The following is a 17,500-nucleotide window of genomic DNA, read 5'->3' as shown; positions in this document are numbered from 1 at the left end:
CTGAGACCAGCTATTTATAAGAGAAATCTTTGCAATTGTTTTGTCATGTTTAAAAAAGATAATAAAAGAAAATGTCAGTCATGTTATAGAAGATGAAAGAGTCCAGGTAATAATTTACAATAAGAATGTGAGAACTGGCTACTGCATAATGAAAGAAAAACCCAGTGTCCTTAGAGAAGATTTGAAAAATACTAGTGGTGTCATCTACGAGTTCACTTGCCTGGTGAATGGATCCTTCTACCTGTATACTGGGAAAACAGCTACCATCAAAACATCTGTTATATGTAGGAGGGTGCATTATTTAACCATTATAACAACGATCACCAGAGGAGACCAGAAAGGAATGAATTATGTGAATTATAGCTGGGAAAATTACATATGGACATAGTACCAAACTTCAGTGCTATTGGTTTCTGAAAGCCTTAATTAAACTGAATTTCTCATGATGATCAAGAGAGAGAGAGAGTATATGTGTGTGTGTGTGTGTGTGTATGTGTGTCTGTGCACACCAGGGGGAGAATACACCAGGAGAAACCCCTACCCTCTTCAGCCATCACAACCAACAAGGTCTGAACCTCCATGAGTATCCAGCAAAAACCCCTTTTGTAGGCCAAGGACCAATGGAAATTTTACATGTCTGGACTTCAAACCAGCCCCCTCTGCTATGAATACTTTCCCATCTTTATTTCATTTATTCTCTCTTTAGATGACGGCCTGTGTGTGCATTGAGACGTAAGAGTAAAATGAACAATAAAGCAGAATATATTTCTGTGTTCTTTGGAAATTTATTATATCCTCTACCTGCTCATGAGGAGAATATAATAAGGGAGAAGTCTCTTTGAGCTAAATGCTGTTGGAACCAATTGTTTTTCAATAACTGGCCTAAAAGAAGGACTACTTTCAAATAATAACGATAGGGATAGTGATAATAATAATATGCATCCAGTCTTCACCAGAAAACCTTAAGAGGACTCTGGAGAGGATTTAATGCACAAGCCTTGAACTAGCTTTGCTTCACTACCAGAAAAGCGTACTCAGTAATAATGAGGAGAGCTTTGGAATCTTAAGGAAATTGATAGTGGGAGTCAGATCCTCATGCAGCAGGTTGCAGCTTGGATCTAGACTCTTGAGATACCAGCCTAGCAAGGTTGTGGGAAGAAATAAATAGCAATTATAAGAAAAGGCTGTTCTGGAAAAAATGTTTTTGAGTGATGGAGGAATGAGGTTTACTATAGTCTTATAGGATCTTCCATTAATGTTAGGTTACCTAAGGAGTTATTTTAGCCTGAGGATAGGTTGCATAGATATGTGACATTGGGGTGTGATTGTATGAAAACACTGTATAGGATGCTTTAAGTAGTTTTTTTTATTTGTATGATGTACCAGTGAACCTTAAAAGAGTATTTTTAGTAAAGCTTTATTTGCATGATGTATCAGGGAGCATTAAAAGAGTATTTTTATCGAAGCAAGAAATGTAGTTTCTTACAGACATGGAGTTACTGCAATGATACAATTGCGAGTCTATTTTGCTCCGAATTTTCATTTAAGAAAAATTAAATTTAATTGGTTAAGATACTTGTTGTAATAGTTTAAGGTATACATATGATTACAAATATTTCGATGATTTAGCTGTATACTTAAAAATTTATGACATTTGCACTTACTCATTTATGAATAGTATTACAGTATGTAGTAAAAGGAGAGACTGCTAGCTTAGACTTTGATATCTATGGCACTAATTCAATTGAACTGTTATATTTAATATTCTAATTACAAAATACTAAGCATGTAAAAGTGTAACATTCTGCTTGGGTGTTCATCTCAGAATTTTGGCTTTCAATTATTGATTTAATCAGTTGGCAGTGAGTTTGTTTACTGACTAGGTTTTCAGTAGGTTTTGAAGAGAAGAGTTGGTTGTGTTTTTGTGTGGGTTGGTGTTCAGTTTATTATATTATTTTTGTGTGTCATTTCTTTTCATTTCCACATTTTTATGGTGTCAGTTTGAAAATTTAGTTTTAAGTTTAAGTTTCTTTATGTTTAGTTGAATGCCCTCTTCTGGCTTTTTTTTTGTTGAATAACAAAAATATATTTTTTTTACTTCATATCCAACCAATTTTACATGTGGCTAATAGTTAGTCATTGAAGAACCCCATGGAAAATGTTTCAGTGAAGTTGGAAAGCTCCCTAAGGCAGTGTAACATTCCTAGAATCTCCTTAGCTTGCTTTTTAAAATACAAAAATAATGGTTTTGTAAAGTAGATCATACTGATATTACTTTTGCAGTCTTTTACACACACACACACACATATATATATATATATATATATATATATATATATATATATATATATATATATATATATATATATATATATGTTGGTGGAGGATTCAGTACCCATCAGTAAACTAGGGTAATGTGCCTTGTAAGATGAATCTATACTTGAACTGAATGGGATATTTTCCTAATAGATCACCTTTGACAATGCAGTATGTACTATTTCTTTTAGTGTACTCAAATGGTTTTCAAACTTACATTTTAAACATATACATGATTACATATATCATTGTAAATGGCTACTTTGATAAAGAATCTTAAAGTACAGTATGTTGACCATATACCATTGGTTTGGCTTCTGCAAGTTTGACTTTAACAGATTTAGAAATTATTCTTCATTTATGAGACCAGATTTTGACTTTGAGAAATAGGTTTGGGTTGAAATTTAATAATTCAGAATTTGGAAATTATTCTGATTAAAAGGAAATATTTTCATTGGGGTAGGACACTGTCAATTTGAACATGCTCTGATGTACTTTCTTATCAGACATAGTCTGTAAGGCCTTTTTTTTATATATATATAGTACATATTATATCTATGGCATTTTTCATTTTCCTTTGGTGCTAAGTGATGCCACATGTAATGGGTTGCAATGGAGTTTTAGAAAAAAAATGTTACTTCACATTGTGAGGTGATTATTTTATTTTAAATATGCAGATAGTATATAGTTAAATTCCATAAAATTTTCTCTGGAACATGTTTTCATAATAAAAACTTACCAAGTAATTGCATAGCTATACTTTCCTCTCGTGTGGTAACTTAAAATTTTGGAATTGGCAGTAGCGCTCCGATTGTTTATTGTAGGTGCTAGCCCATCTATTAACAGGAAGACACTCAACCCCAGGTATTCACGTTCTTGAGGTTTCGTGGACTCCCCTATTCGCAGATTTTTCCTTCGACCATATCTACCCATTATTCACGGGAAATTTGCCTATTCGCGGGTTTTTCTGACAGTAAATATTCACTAATTAGTGTATATATTTTTATGTTATTTTCATGACTAAATACATTTTTATGCTACAAGTATGATTTATTAATTTTCAAATATTAATATACTATTGATTAGTACTGTATTAGTAAGTTTAATAAGATTCAATGATATCAAATATTAATTTCTCTCTCTCTCTCTCTCTCTCTCTCTCTCTCTCTCTCTCTCTCTCTCTCTCTCTCTCTCTCTCTCTCTCTCTCTCTCTCTCTCTCTCTCTCCACAAAAATATGTATGTCATAGGGGTAACTCTCTCTCTATGATTTGGCTAGAAGTGTTAGAAGTTTATGTATATATATTCAAGGATACTACTACATTTTATGATAAAATAATAATTTACAGTATTAATTTTCAAATAATACTAAGTTTAATGAGATTAAAGAAAACAACAAAATTCTCTCTCTCTCTCTCTCTCTCTCTCTCTCTCTCTCTCTCTCTCTCTCGTATGATAAATGATTTTCCTAATAACTAATTTTCAAATATTAATATAAGATTAATAAAAGAAATAATGATTCCCAGTCTTTTTATCCAATTTGAGAAAGGAGGGCAGGTGAGTAAATGGCAGTTTGATATACATATTGGCAGATGGGAAGGAGTTGTAAGGAGTTATTCTGTGTGTTTGAGTGTGTGTGTGTGTGTGTGTGTGTGTGTGTGTGTTTTTGGGTGGCTGTACATATGTGTTTTTAATGGTAAAATGTTTAAGATGACAAATGATATTAGGAAGAATTACTCCTATGACTCTTCTTGCCAGAGAGAGCAGATTACCTCTGAAAAACAATACCTCTCTTGAAAAACAGAGTCCAGCCTCTCGAGCATAGCATAAAACATCTCCGATGGCTTAGTGAGAGGAAGAGATGATGTAATAGGCGAAGGAGATGACATCACAGCAACAGAGGGAAGAGACGCCACTGCAGCTGATGTCATAGGTTGAGAGAATGCTGGGAGGGACGTCACAGCATCTAGAATGTCAGCACTGGTCGAAGGCCTCCCTGGCAGAGCAATGAAGGTTGACCCAGCAAGCGTCGACGTTGACACAGGTGTTCCACTTAGAGGCACGAGATCTAAAGTAATGTAGGCCGAGAGGGGTGGTGACTGCCAATTGGGCAGAGACATGCAAAAGAAGGCCATCCAGGGAGGGGGAACCCTGTAGGCCTAGAAACGCCCAAACAGCCGCCATCTTCTTTGATTCAAAACCTGAAATAAAGGAAACAGAAGGTGTAGCCTCCTCCCTCTTGGGAAGGACATTAGATTCCATGGGAGAGGGGGATACATTAAACATAATCTCATTTTGTGCAACTCCCAATACTTCCAACGACAGATTGATGGAAGAAAAGGAAGGAAATAGGGGAAAAACTGTTGCAGGGGGAATGTCTCTGGAAGAGGGAGATGCTGAAATGTCCATCGGGGAGATTGGCATAAGAAGCATCATTGTACACAACCAACTTAAACTTAAAACTGTCTCCCAGTCTGGGGAAGTACATACAGCTCTCAAAAGTACAGGCTTTTCTTGGACATTTGTTTGCCTCAATCAGATCTTTTACTTTAAAGTTATTGATTTACAGCTGAGTTTGTGTATAACCACCCTGGTTGGCCTACTAGACTCCTATAGTTCTCCATTTCTTCTTCATTACACTCCATATTCTTATTTAATCCTCTCTCAGCTCTTACAGTTAAATAGATTCAAGAGTTTTACAATACTCATTTTGATGAAGAGTGACACCATGCTTATTTTGTACAATATCCAGGCCAGTGTATCTGAATATAGCATTACTTTGTTCCCTAACCTGAAAATTATTGCTGATTTGTGCAAAGACTACACTTTCAGATCTTTTTATTCCTCGCCAGAAGAAATCATCTACAGCCATCAAAAACATACCACACAGATCTCCTTCATAATACCAATAGAACGCTGCAGGGTCATTTTCATGTGAATACATCCCATCTTCAACAAGAAAGTCTTCACTGTGAGATATCATTTTCTAGCAGAATCATTAAGACCATATACACATTTTTTTAATTTCCATAGTACATTATCATCACAGCCAGCTTCAACAGGTGGAATAAGATACACTTCATGGTCAAACTGTTCACTCTGTAGGAATGCAGCCTTAATATCAATTGAATTCACTGTCCATCTTTTGGAAGACAATATACCAACAAAGGACCTGAACACTTCCTTGCTAACAGTGGGAGAATCTGACTGGATTTCTTCTTTTTCCTCAAAACCTCTTGTAACTAGCCGTGGTTTGATTTTCTTTTTCCCATCACTGTTTTCCTTTTCTGTCACCCCCCATCATCGTACTGACAATGCCTTCTGACCCATGTTAGAAATTTCCTCATGAACACTAAAATTCTTCCAGGTTTTTAGTTCTTGTTTTGCTTTATCAAGTTCCTGACTTTCTGTGTTTTCACAAGTCATTACGATTTCACTGGGTTCCTGTACTTCATCTTCTAAAACTGGTACCCATTTTTCTACATATCTGTTCCAGTCTGGCTGTTATATGTCCATCTTTATGTTCAATATTTCACCAACTACTACTATATTTTCCTGTAGATTTTACAGCATGGCTGAGAACAGTTCCTATCTGTCATTCATCAGACCTTTTTGGCAGGAATCTTACTCTCTGTCCAATCTTTGGAATACTCCTAATTGTTAGATTATCTTCAGATGAAGTGACCTCAACTTTGGTTTGGTTTTCTAGTTCTTCATCTTCATTTTTTTCACTTTCCGTTGGATTTATAACTGGTTCTATCTCATTCTTCCTACTGTTGTCTGTCTCTTCCTTTTCTCTTTGATACCTCAACATATCAAGCAGTGCATTTCTTCATTCTTCAGTGTTTCTATCAAAACTGTATGGTATTTCCTGAATGTGTTTCATATGCTCTTACAATATTTGAACCATATTTCAAAATCACTGTTTTGCCATCTTGACCAATGACCGTTGCTGGTCCTTTCCATTCCTTTTGCTCTTCTCTCTTAAAATAGACTTAATCTTCATTCTTAAGGACTTTACCAGCGGTCCTTACTTTGTGTCTTAGTTCCTGTCATATTTTCTCTGAAGTTTCAGCAGCAATAAAGGTTTTTCTTGCAGAATGGCAAGCATTGAGATGTTTGGCAACCATTTCACTAGATGTTGTACCCTCCAGTGCAGAAATTCATCACTCATGGTACATGGTAGGTTAGGATTCTGCCCATACATGAGTTGATAAGAGCTAAAACCCCCTACTACTTGAAGACAATTTTTAGCACTGACTGCACATGCCAAAGCCACTTTTAAAGACAGTTCTGGTTGCTCTGCCATCATTTTTGTTACCATTTCCTCTATAACTGCGTGATTACGCTCACACAGGCCATTACTGAAGGGAGAATATGCTGCTGTATGCATCACTTGAATGTTCATGTTCTCACACATTTCTAGAAGCGTGTTATTCACAAACTCTCCAGAGTTTCACAAGGGGTCCCAAACCAGTTCCCAACCATGTCTCCCTAATTTTCTCTATTATTTCCTTGGGTTCTTTACTTCTTGTCACACAAGACTTTGAGAACCTCGTTGCCATATCCACCATATGCAGAAAATATCTATCCCCTTTTTTGTATTCCTTTAGGTCTAATGCCACTACTTCATTGAACTCCTTTGCCATATTCACACTAATAATTGGCTTTGATGGTGTTTACTTATATTTCATGCATATCTCATAGCTATCTGATACTTCTCCAGCATACATGAAGCACATTTCATCCTGAATCAGTCTTTTAGATGAGGGATGCCCGAATTGTTTGTGCAATTTTCCTATCTTCTTTTTCTTTTCATTATCTCCGAAGGTCATCATTACTTCTTCTGTTTTCTTCCAGGCTTCTTTCACATCCCTCAGTGGAAGGCAATTGTGTCCTGAGGAAGTGCACCTCAATTTCAAGTTTCTTTTATGAATTTCTGCAGTATCATTTTCTAATGGGGATAGAGCAGTTCACTACATCTGCTATTACACTTGCTCTGTCACCTACAATGTACACTGGAAATTTTACTTTCATCATTGACTTATAAACATTACCATCACCAAACCTAAACGTTGTTTCACTTTCTTCCTCTTCTATTCGCAATTTTTCTTTGTCAGACAAAGACTGTGTGTAAGCTTTCAACCACTCATTACCACACACTGTAGAACTGCAAGTTGTGTCTAGGATAGCACAATTAATAGATTCTGTCATCAACACTAACATCATTTTTGTATTTTCAATAACAATATAACTCTTCTTCCTTTACACTACTTAAATACACATCTTTTGGACATGCTGGAGACAGGTGGTACTCTGATCGACATAAATAATATTTCCTAACCTTACCATATATGTCAACTGAGTTTCTCTGCCTATTTGTTTCACTTCTGTTTACTTGCCTCCTCTTCCTCTGCCTCTAAAGCTTCCCTGTCCTCTTCCACATGTAATAACATTTACCTCCTCCGTGCTAAATACTGGTTCAGATTTTATCACCACAGCAGGGGTCTCACTCTCACTCCTGTTTGTCACTGCACCCAATGATAACACTTCCTAACTACCAAAAAATTTCCTAAGGGCTTGCTGCATGGAATCTCCATTTCACTAAAGGACACTGCTGTCAATACTATTTGTTTATCTTAAGCCTCTAGCCCTGCACTGTCTAGTAACCTAATTGCTAAAATACATTTTGGTATACTTACTTTGTACGTCCCCAGAACTGTACTTCTCTTCACAAATTCCGAAATGTACTTCTCCATTGTATGTTCTCTCTCCGTTTTGTAGCTGTCAAACCTTGTCCATGCCTCATACGCTGCTGACATCTCATCCTTCTTGTACCACTTGTCTAAGCGTTGAAGCAAAACTTTCATTCCATCTTCGACTGTCAACTTATCAATATCCACTTCTTCGAAAATCTTGCTCCTTACCTCGCTTCCTTCTGGGAATGATAGGGTCACAACCACAGTCTGTTTCTTTTTCTCGATGCTTGTGACAAGCTGCCATGCTTAAGCTCATGTTTCCAGCAGTCATAGCCCTTATCAGCACCGAAAACTGGCAACACCAGCCTACCGCCACATTTACTGACGCTACTCATGTTTACGACGTCTTAGCCTACTTCTAAACTAGTACTCACTAATTTCCTCTTTCCTGCCACAACCACGCTCTGTTACCATTTGTAGATCATGTAGACCAGTGTAGCAGGATAAATCAAAGGTAGAAATAAAAAACTGACTTTATTTACGTCTCATTTCCAACCTGACAAGTGCCTACATCATTTTGATTCGCCTCTCCTTCCCGCTCACAACATAAACATAAACAAACCTCACTAACAAATGATAAGTGCAAAGTGCAACGTCGTACACAAACATTCTTAACAGAGTTAACATCTCCTAGACCTAAAGTCCCTGTCATGCTCCCCTGAACCTGCAAGGATACATACTGGTGGTCCAAGGGAGTCCTAGGGGGTATGCCCCCGGGTAGTCGCACCCTCAATCAAGCGTGTTGTCCAGTCCCAGGCCTCGGTGGACAACCATTGAAAAGGTGTCTAGGAGGATTCTGGTTTGGAAGTCCACGGAGGCTGTCTCCTGAAGTTCCAATTGTGGAGCGCCAGTATTTGGTGCTAAAATATTCTTCCAGTGCTCAAAAATGCCCAGCAACTCCTGAGTTTCCAGTGGCTTCCGAGGCACCCCCACACCATACAGGGACCATTTGTCTGCATAAAGAGAGGTCCCCTTTTCAGTGCCAGGACCCCCTTCCATGACAGTTAATATCTAGGAGTCATGTCCTTTGCAGATGAGGACGTTGATGTCCACTGTTTTTGAGCTTCGTGAAGAAAGCTCCCTCCTCTTAGGCAGCAGGAAAACTCGCTAAGAAGGTAGAGTACTTCCATTTTTTGTCAAGAGACATGCCTCGATTTGTCTTGAATCCAGTCCTATATGGATAACGACAATTGAGATGTCTTTTTAGTTTTCTGCTCTTTACTTGAAATCTCAAGGAGAGAAAATCTGGGTGCTCTTTTACTGCTGAGGGAGTCACACAGTTGCATATAGCCCTGTTATTTTCACCTCTGAACCTCAGTACCTCTTCCCTCAGGACACAGTTGACAGAATTCTATATGTTCTGTAGAGGGATTTGTCTTAGTTTGACAAACCCAAAGTTCTGCCTGTGCCTAGGCTTCTGTGTTTTTGGCATGTCTTCGGCTTGTATGTTGTGTTATTGAGTGTGCTCGAATGTCCAAATGTCCACCAACTGTTAAAGAGTCTGCAGGGTCAGCAGCTAGTCCGCATAGTTGTCTGCAAGTCATGACGAGGATCTGCAAGTTCCCTTGGTTGTCTACAAGTCTGCATAGTCATCGACAACTCTGCATGGCCCTGAATACCCCTTTTTCCCCTTAGTACACAGAAGATGAAGTTCAGTTTAGAGATGAACCAGAAAATCCTGTCATCCATTCTCCAAGGACATTTGGATGAGGACTGGGTTATGCAGGAAATGTCTTTCTATGCCCCCGCTGGATTCTGGCAGTATCTCAAATCCTAGCAGGACAGGGTCCTCTAATATATGAGGATCTGCATTTTGTCCTCTCTACAGCAAGCCTTCTGTCGAGTCCTTACCCCTCTAGCATTTGATTTCATATTCAGAAACATCATTCCTTACCTAGACGACTGAATTATTTGATTACCTTTGAAGGAAAATGCGTGGAGGTTTTTAACATTTAGGATGGAGAAACGAAGCTGTACACTAGTTTATCCCCTTAGCTCTGAATTAGGTAGGACCTACAGTGCCTTTGGAAGGGAAGTTCCTTCATACCAAGAGCACAGATGTAGTTTCCCAGTTAAATGCCTAGTATCTAGTTTAGGGAGCCTGCTTGGGGAATCAGGTAGTTTTCGGGACAGGGAACTCGTAGAACATAATACGTATTCTCATTTCTGTCAGATAGCGGAATGGTTTTCACTTTCGGATTCAGTGCTTATGGGCCCTTTTTCACTTTTAGACTGTGGTAATCTTGTTACAAGAACAGTCCTAAGTATATTCTCCTCTATGTCAGATAGCCGAAAGCTTTTTCACTTATGGTTTCAGCGCTTAATAACCTTATTTCACTCCTAAACTGTGGTAATCTTGTTACAAGATCACAGTTCTAGGTGTATTACTGTAGTTTCAGGTAAATCACTTCCCCAGAGATTAATACAACACAAACGGTCAGTTAGGTCCTTCACTTCTCTCTTGGGGACAAGGTCTTCGAGTTCAAAGTCCTGTGCTTTGGGCTGACAAGAGCCTCTCAAGTGTTCACAAGGTCTTCTCTCTCGTGTCAAGTTGGGCCCATGGTCTTGAGATCCGTTTGCTGAGGTCCCTCAATGATTGGTTAGTCTTGGCAGTTTCCAGGGAAAAGCTGCTGCCGGAGAGGATCGTTTACTTTGGTTTTGTCTGGAACTGGGGATTGTATCAACCAGGAAAGTTGAACCTCGTACCCACAATCAAAGGATCCTCTACCTGGCCATGGTCATCGATACGACAGTGGGCAAAAATTCTCCCATTGGATCAGAGATTGGAGAAGTTGCGGGTGGTGGCATGCAACTTCCTGTTGGAACCACATCAGTCAGCTTATCAGTGGCAGGTTCTTCTGTGAATGTTGTCTTCCCTGGAGAAGCTGGTTCCTCATGGGCATCTTCATCTTAGTCTCTGCAATGGAGACTGGAAGAATTCTGGTCTCCGGCGGGGGACTCACCCCTGTTAATGGTTCCTCTGTCTCTGGAAGTGAGAGAAGACCTTCGTTGGTGGTTGGACGACCAGAATCTTTCGAAGGGTGTCCCTCTGCGTTCTCTTTCCACTGGACCTTCCTTCTGTTCTCAGATGCCTCCCTCGCAGGTTGGGGGCTCATTTAGGCGGCCTCATTGCTTCAAGCATTTGGAGTTTGGAGGACAAGCAGCAACATATCAACGTCTTGGAGTTGAAGGCAGCCTTCCTGGGTCCTGAAGGAGTTTTGGGAGAAGGTAGTAAGGTTATTCTGTCATTCTCACATCGACAACACCACGGTGGTAGCCCTATGTGAACAAACAGGGAGGTCTGTTTCTCATCAACTTCACGCTTTGACCGTTGAGGTTCACCAGTGGGCGGTCAGCAATTCGGGAGAGCTCTCAGCCAGGTATATCCCAGGCAAACGGAATATGGTCGCAGACAAACTCAGTTGTCGGGATCAGATCCTAGGCACAGAGTGGTCCCTTCATCAAGTGGTAGCAGACAAGCTTTTCCAGGTTTGGGGGAGATCCATGCTGGACCTTTTTGCGACTCGCTTCAACAGGAAGTTGGAGATATTCTGTTCAGAGGTCCCAGATCCTTTAGCATTGGCAGAGGACACATTCCAACATCCCTGGGACAACCTGGAGGTGTATGCCTTCCCTCCGTTTTGTTTGATCCGTCAAGTTCTGAACAGGCTAATGAGTTCACAGGGTCTCAGGATGACTTTGGTAGCCCCTCTGTGGCCTCAGGCGGAATGGTTCCCAGATCTGCTGTCGTCATTGTCAGAGGTTCTGAGGGAGATTCCCCCTTGGCGACATCTCCTGTGTCGGCAACATGCGGAAAGGTTCCACCAGTCAGTAGAATCCCTGTCTCTTCATGGTTGGAGGGGACTATCAAGTATCTCCTCCAAGCGAGAGGCTTTTCTCAGAGAACAGCAGGGCAATATGTCCAGCAGTCTCAGAAAGTCGACCTCTGCAGTTTACCAAGGCAAATGGGCGATCTACTGTAATTGGTGTCTTAAACGGGGTTTTTCTCCACTATTCAGCGAATAGCAGACTTTTTAACTCCGTTTCTGCCATTAGAGGCTACATGGCAGCCCTGAGTTTGGTGTTACGCCTTAAAGGTATCGACATCTCCTCTTCCTGGGAACTTTCCTTGCTAGTTAAGGGTTTTAGGCAGCAAGTTCTCTAGAGAGCTCAAGCCTCCGATGTGGTATGTTTTCCTTGGTTTCTCAAGAGCTTTCACTAAGAGTCCATATGAAGGCCATGTGTCGCTCATCTGACAGGAACTTGACGCTCAACGACAGTTTTCCTTCTGGCCTTGGCATCTTTTAAGAGGATAGGAGAGCTCCATGGTCTGAGCTATGAGGTGAAGCACACCAGGGGTTGGGGGTCGGTGTCCTTCGAATTTATCACTTCATTTTCCATTCCATCACTGAATGACTTTGTGGGTGGTGATGTTCAAGAGCTTTTGTTGTGCCCTGTCCGGGCCCTGCGTTGCTATCTTAATAGGACTCAGCACCTTACACCTGGCTGCCGCAGACTTTTTGTTAGCACAGGCCGTACAAAGAAAGAGGTGTCTAAGAATACTATCTCTTTTTGGATACGGGAAGCCATCAGACAGGCATACTTGACTCTTGATGATTCCACCACCACGTCTGTGCAGGCTAGAGTGTATGATGTTTAGGGTATTGGTCCCTCTCTGGCTTTCAAAAAGTACTTGGCTGTACATAGAGTGCTGACCGCTGATACTTGGTTACGCCAGTCCACGTTCACCTCTCTCTATCTTAAGGATATATAACTCATAGTTGCCCTTAACAGGGCACTTTAGTATCTTAACTAAGATGATGTGGATGAGAGAATGAGTGAGTTGGCTGGTCTCCTTCTTTCTCTTGTACCTTTCCTTCTTCCTTTGGGCAGGTTAAGGAATAGACACATCATTCGCTGGACTGGTCTGATACAGGTGAGTAAGGTAGTCATACTGATAGTGTGGTCGCTTAATATTCAAATATCAAACCCTCTATTCGGTAGCATATGCTCCACTCCTTGGCAAGGAGGAGTTGGGAGTAGTGCAAACCCTGGTGTATTGGTTTGCTATTGGAGAGTCAAAGTTTCTCTTTGGTTCCCTATACAATGGTTATCCCATATATCATTGTACGTCACTCAGATTCTGAGTGGTTAGATACAATTTATCTAGCTTTTCAATGGGCTTCAGTCCCTCTCCAGAAGTCATTTCTCCTGGAAGCTGGACTGGTTGGTAGGCCCCCAGCTAGTTTAGGATGTCTTGTACCTCCCTCCAAGTATGAGTCTATCCTATTGTTAAGACAAAGGTTTGTTCACGTATGAACAAATGACAAATTTTTCTAAGACAATTTATATTTTCCATAACTACTAAACTGAGGTCTTAAGATTATCTGCCCGCCTCTAGCCGCCCCTCTGTGTGTTAAGACATCCTGAGTTGGGAAAGCCTGAAGCAGTGTCGTAGGTGATGGTCCTTGACCACTTTTCACCCGATCTACGCGTGCGTTGGCAGATATCACAAGATTCCTAGCTTTCATCTGATTTTTAACTGGATCTAGCTAGGCACTAGAAATTATCCTATTGTTAAGGCCTCAGGTTTGTAGCTATGAAAAATTTGTCATATTTTGAAACTCCTCCTCAGTCTTCCTCCTCCTCTTCCTACTGTAGCTTCTAGAGGGTCTTAAAAAAAATAAATTATATATATATATATATATATATATATATATATATATATATATATATATATATATATATATATATATATATATATATATATATATATATATATATACACACACACACACACACACACACACACATACTATAGTGGACCCCCGTATTCGCGTTGTCCGGATTCGCTGATTTCTTTCTCCGGCAAACATTTCCCCGCATTGAATTCGCGGAAAATTAGCATCATTCCGCGGTATTTTACTATGAGAAATATCCACAAATTCCTGTTTTTTTTTTTTTTTATTATTTAATTCACATAAAATGCACTTTTGTGATAAAACTATTAAAAAAAACCAATTTATGAAAAAATTTTAGTGAGTTTTTCTTGAGTTTTAACTAACAAAATAGGCTGTTATTAGCGTTTTTATAGGGGTTCCAAACATTCGAGGGCTCTAACTATTGACGAGCTGGTATGCATCCCCTGCAAATACGGGATATATATATTATATATATACAACACATACATATATATATATATATATAATATACATATATGTATATATATATTATGTATATATATATATATATATATATATATATAAATATATATATATATATATATATATATATATATTATAATATATATATATTACATACCATATATATATAGATATACATATATATATATACAATATATATATATGATAATATATATAATATATATATATATATATATATATATATATATATATATATATATATTATACATATATATATATATATATATACTATATATATATATATATATATATATATATATATATCATACATACATATATATATATATATATATATATATATATATATACATTTAATATAAATAAATATATATATATACTATATATATATATATATATATACTATATATATATATATACTTTATATATAAATATATATATATATATATATATTATTATATGTATATGTATAATATATATATATATATAGATATATATATATATATTATACATATACATGTACATCATACCATATATATATATATATATATAGTATATATATTATATATATATATAATATATATATATACATAACATAAAATACCTATATATATATCACTATATATATATAATATATATATATAATATATTAGGTATATATACCTATATACATATATATATATTATATTTATATATATCGATCTATATATACATATATATATATATAATATCATATATATTTATATACCTATATACACACACACACATTACAGGGAGGGGGTCCTCGAGTTACGGACGTTGATCCGTCTTACGATGCATCGTAACACGATTTTCAGCGTAAGTCAGGAACATTGAAAAATACCACATGATTTTAATGTAAATACCTATCAATAACAACGAGAGAAAACAATTCCTTACCTTTATTAGTTTGATTGGCTTGCACACTGGAGAGGAAGCTGCGGTGCTGAGAGACTGGGGAGGTTAGTGAAGAGAAAAAGAACCTCCACTGATCAGAAGGATGCTTGCCTATGGTGGTATAGTATGTCGAATAGCCTAGCCTAACCTGTTACCTTTGGGGTTGGCTTCATTGCATCTAGGTAGTAAGCAAAGTATATTAGCTAGGCTAGCTCCTTTTACAGATTAGTCTACCCCACAGCAATTCTCACATTTGCTTTATGTAAAGGCTTTAATCTACTCAAGAACAATGGTTTTCTTTTTCACATTAGCTGGCTTTATGACCGGGTGCTGACTTCTCCTCCTTGGCGATGTAAGTGCGGTTAGGCATACGTTTCCAAAACAAACCTGTCTCGTCTACGTTAAACACTTGCTGAGCAGAATAACCCCCTCCTTAATTATCTCAGACAACGCTTTAGGAAATTCACTCGCTGCTTTCTCATCCCCACTAGCAGCTTCACCTTGCAATTTAAGGTTATGGTAATTGGCCCGAGCCTTAAATCGCATAAACCAACCCCTACTAGCCACAAACTCTTCACTTTCACTTCCCTCCCCCTTTTCTTTTTTCAACGCTTCAAACAATCTTTTCGCCTTCTCCTGAATCACCATAAGGCTGACTGGATACGCCGTTGATTTTGGTCTTCCAACCAAAGCACCAATAACCTTTCCATTTCAATTATTAGACCACTACGCTGCTTAGTTATCACTGTCGCTTTCATAGGAGCAGATCCTTTCACATGTTCAACGATGCGCTCTTTTATCTTTGATAATGGTAGCAACGGTCGAACGGCTAAGGCCAAGCGAGCGGCCAATGTTTGTTGGCGTTTCTCCCTTCTCGGATCGCTTTATAATGTCCACTTTAATTTCCATGGTGATGGCCTTTCTTTTCTTCGATGCACTACCATCAGAAGAGTCCGCCTTGCGCTTGGGAGCCATAACAAAGAGCAAAAAGTTACAAAAACGATACAACACGAGGGAGAGAGAGGCAGTGTAAACAACCAAATGGCGTATGGGCGAGGACTGAGGCCGTCCTCTCCCCCACAAAGCGTATTCTTCCGCCGTGCGCCTGGAACTAGTTCGCGTTTGTTTACGTTGCTTACGACGCTAAACCGCGTAAGACGGAACGACGCAAAATATTATTTTTTATATTTTTATGGGGCGCGTTCGTAACCACGAAACATCGTAAGTCGAGACCAGCGTAACCCGAGGACTTACTGTATATATATATATATATATATATATATATATACATATATATATATATATATATATATATATATATATATATATATATATATATATATATATATATATATATATATATATATACTATATATACCATATATATATATATATATATATATATATATATATATATATATATAATATATATATATATATATATATATATACACACACACATATATATATCTATATATATATAATATTTATATATATATATATATATATGTATATATTTAATATATATATATATTATTATATATATATATATATATATATATATATAATATATATATATATATATATATATATACATATACACATATATACAATATATATATATACACGTATATATATATATATATATATATATATATATAATCTATAATATATATTTATATATATGTATATGTATATATATATATACGATATATATATGTGTATAATATATATATATATATATATATATATATATATTATATATATATATATAATATATATATTATATATATACAGATTACCTATACATACATATAATATATATAAAATATTATATATATATATATATATATACATACATATATATATATATATATATATATATATATATATATATTATATATATATATATATTATATATATATGCAGAAGCCAGGTACTATGTCGTACCTCTAAGTAAATGGGGATACAATCCACAATGAAGTAAAATCCTCTTGTAGTTATAAAATATATATATCTTGTACAAGATTAAAGCTTTCGACCATCAACTGTGGTCTTGTTCACTAAAGTGTGATATGTCACCTCAAGGAACTAACAAGCAAGAGCACAAACATTTGAAAAAACAACGGTTAGATAACAAGCTAGTTCATATTATGATGATCAGGCGGTTGAGCCCTCGTTCTTTCCAGAATCGTCTTCATCTTCGTGGGGGAATGTTTCTATTGTCAACTGCTTGTTCTATGGTGGTTGGGTGGTTTGGTTGGAGAAATGACCTGAGTGGAGTAAACAGGAGAGGAAGCAGCACGTTATTGGCACATATATTTCTAAAG

At 37.3% G+C, this 17,500-nt stretch overlaps 1 protein-coding gene across 1 annotated transcript in view; it reads left to right on the top strand.

Annotated features, from left to right (window-relative positions):
- The window catches only part of LOC135216856 (ubiquitin carboxyl-terminal hydrolase 16-like), a 426,609-nt gene that overhangs the window by 252,965 nt on the left and 156,144 nt on the right, over positions 1-17,500 (top strand).

The sequence above is a fragment of the Macrobrachium nipponense genome, chromosome 11 (assembly GCF_015104395.2).
Source record: "Macrobrachium nipponense isolate FS-2020 chromosome 11, ASM1510439v2, whole genome shotgun sequence".
In the NCBI taxonomy this organism is placed as follows: Eukaryota; Metazoa; Arthropoda; class Malacostraca; order Decapoda; family Palaemonidae; genus Macrobrachium; species Macrobrachium nipponense.
Note: the sequence above shows the minus strand (reverse complement) of the source record. Positions and strands in the feature narration are given on the sequence as shown.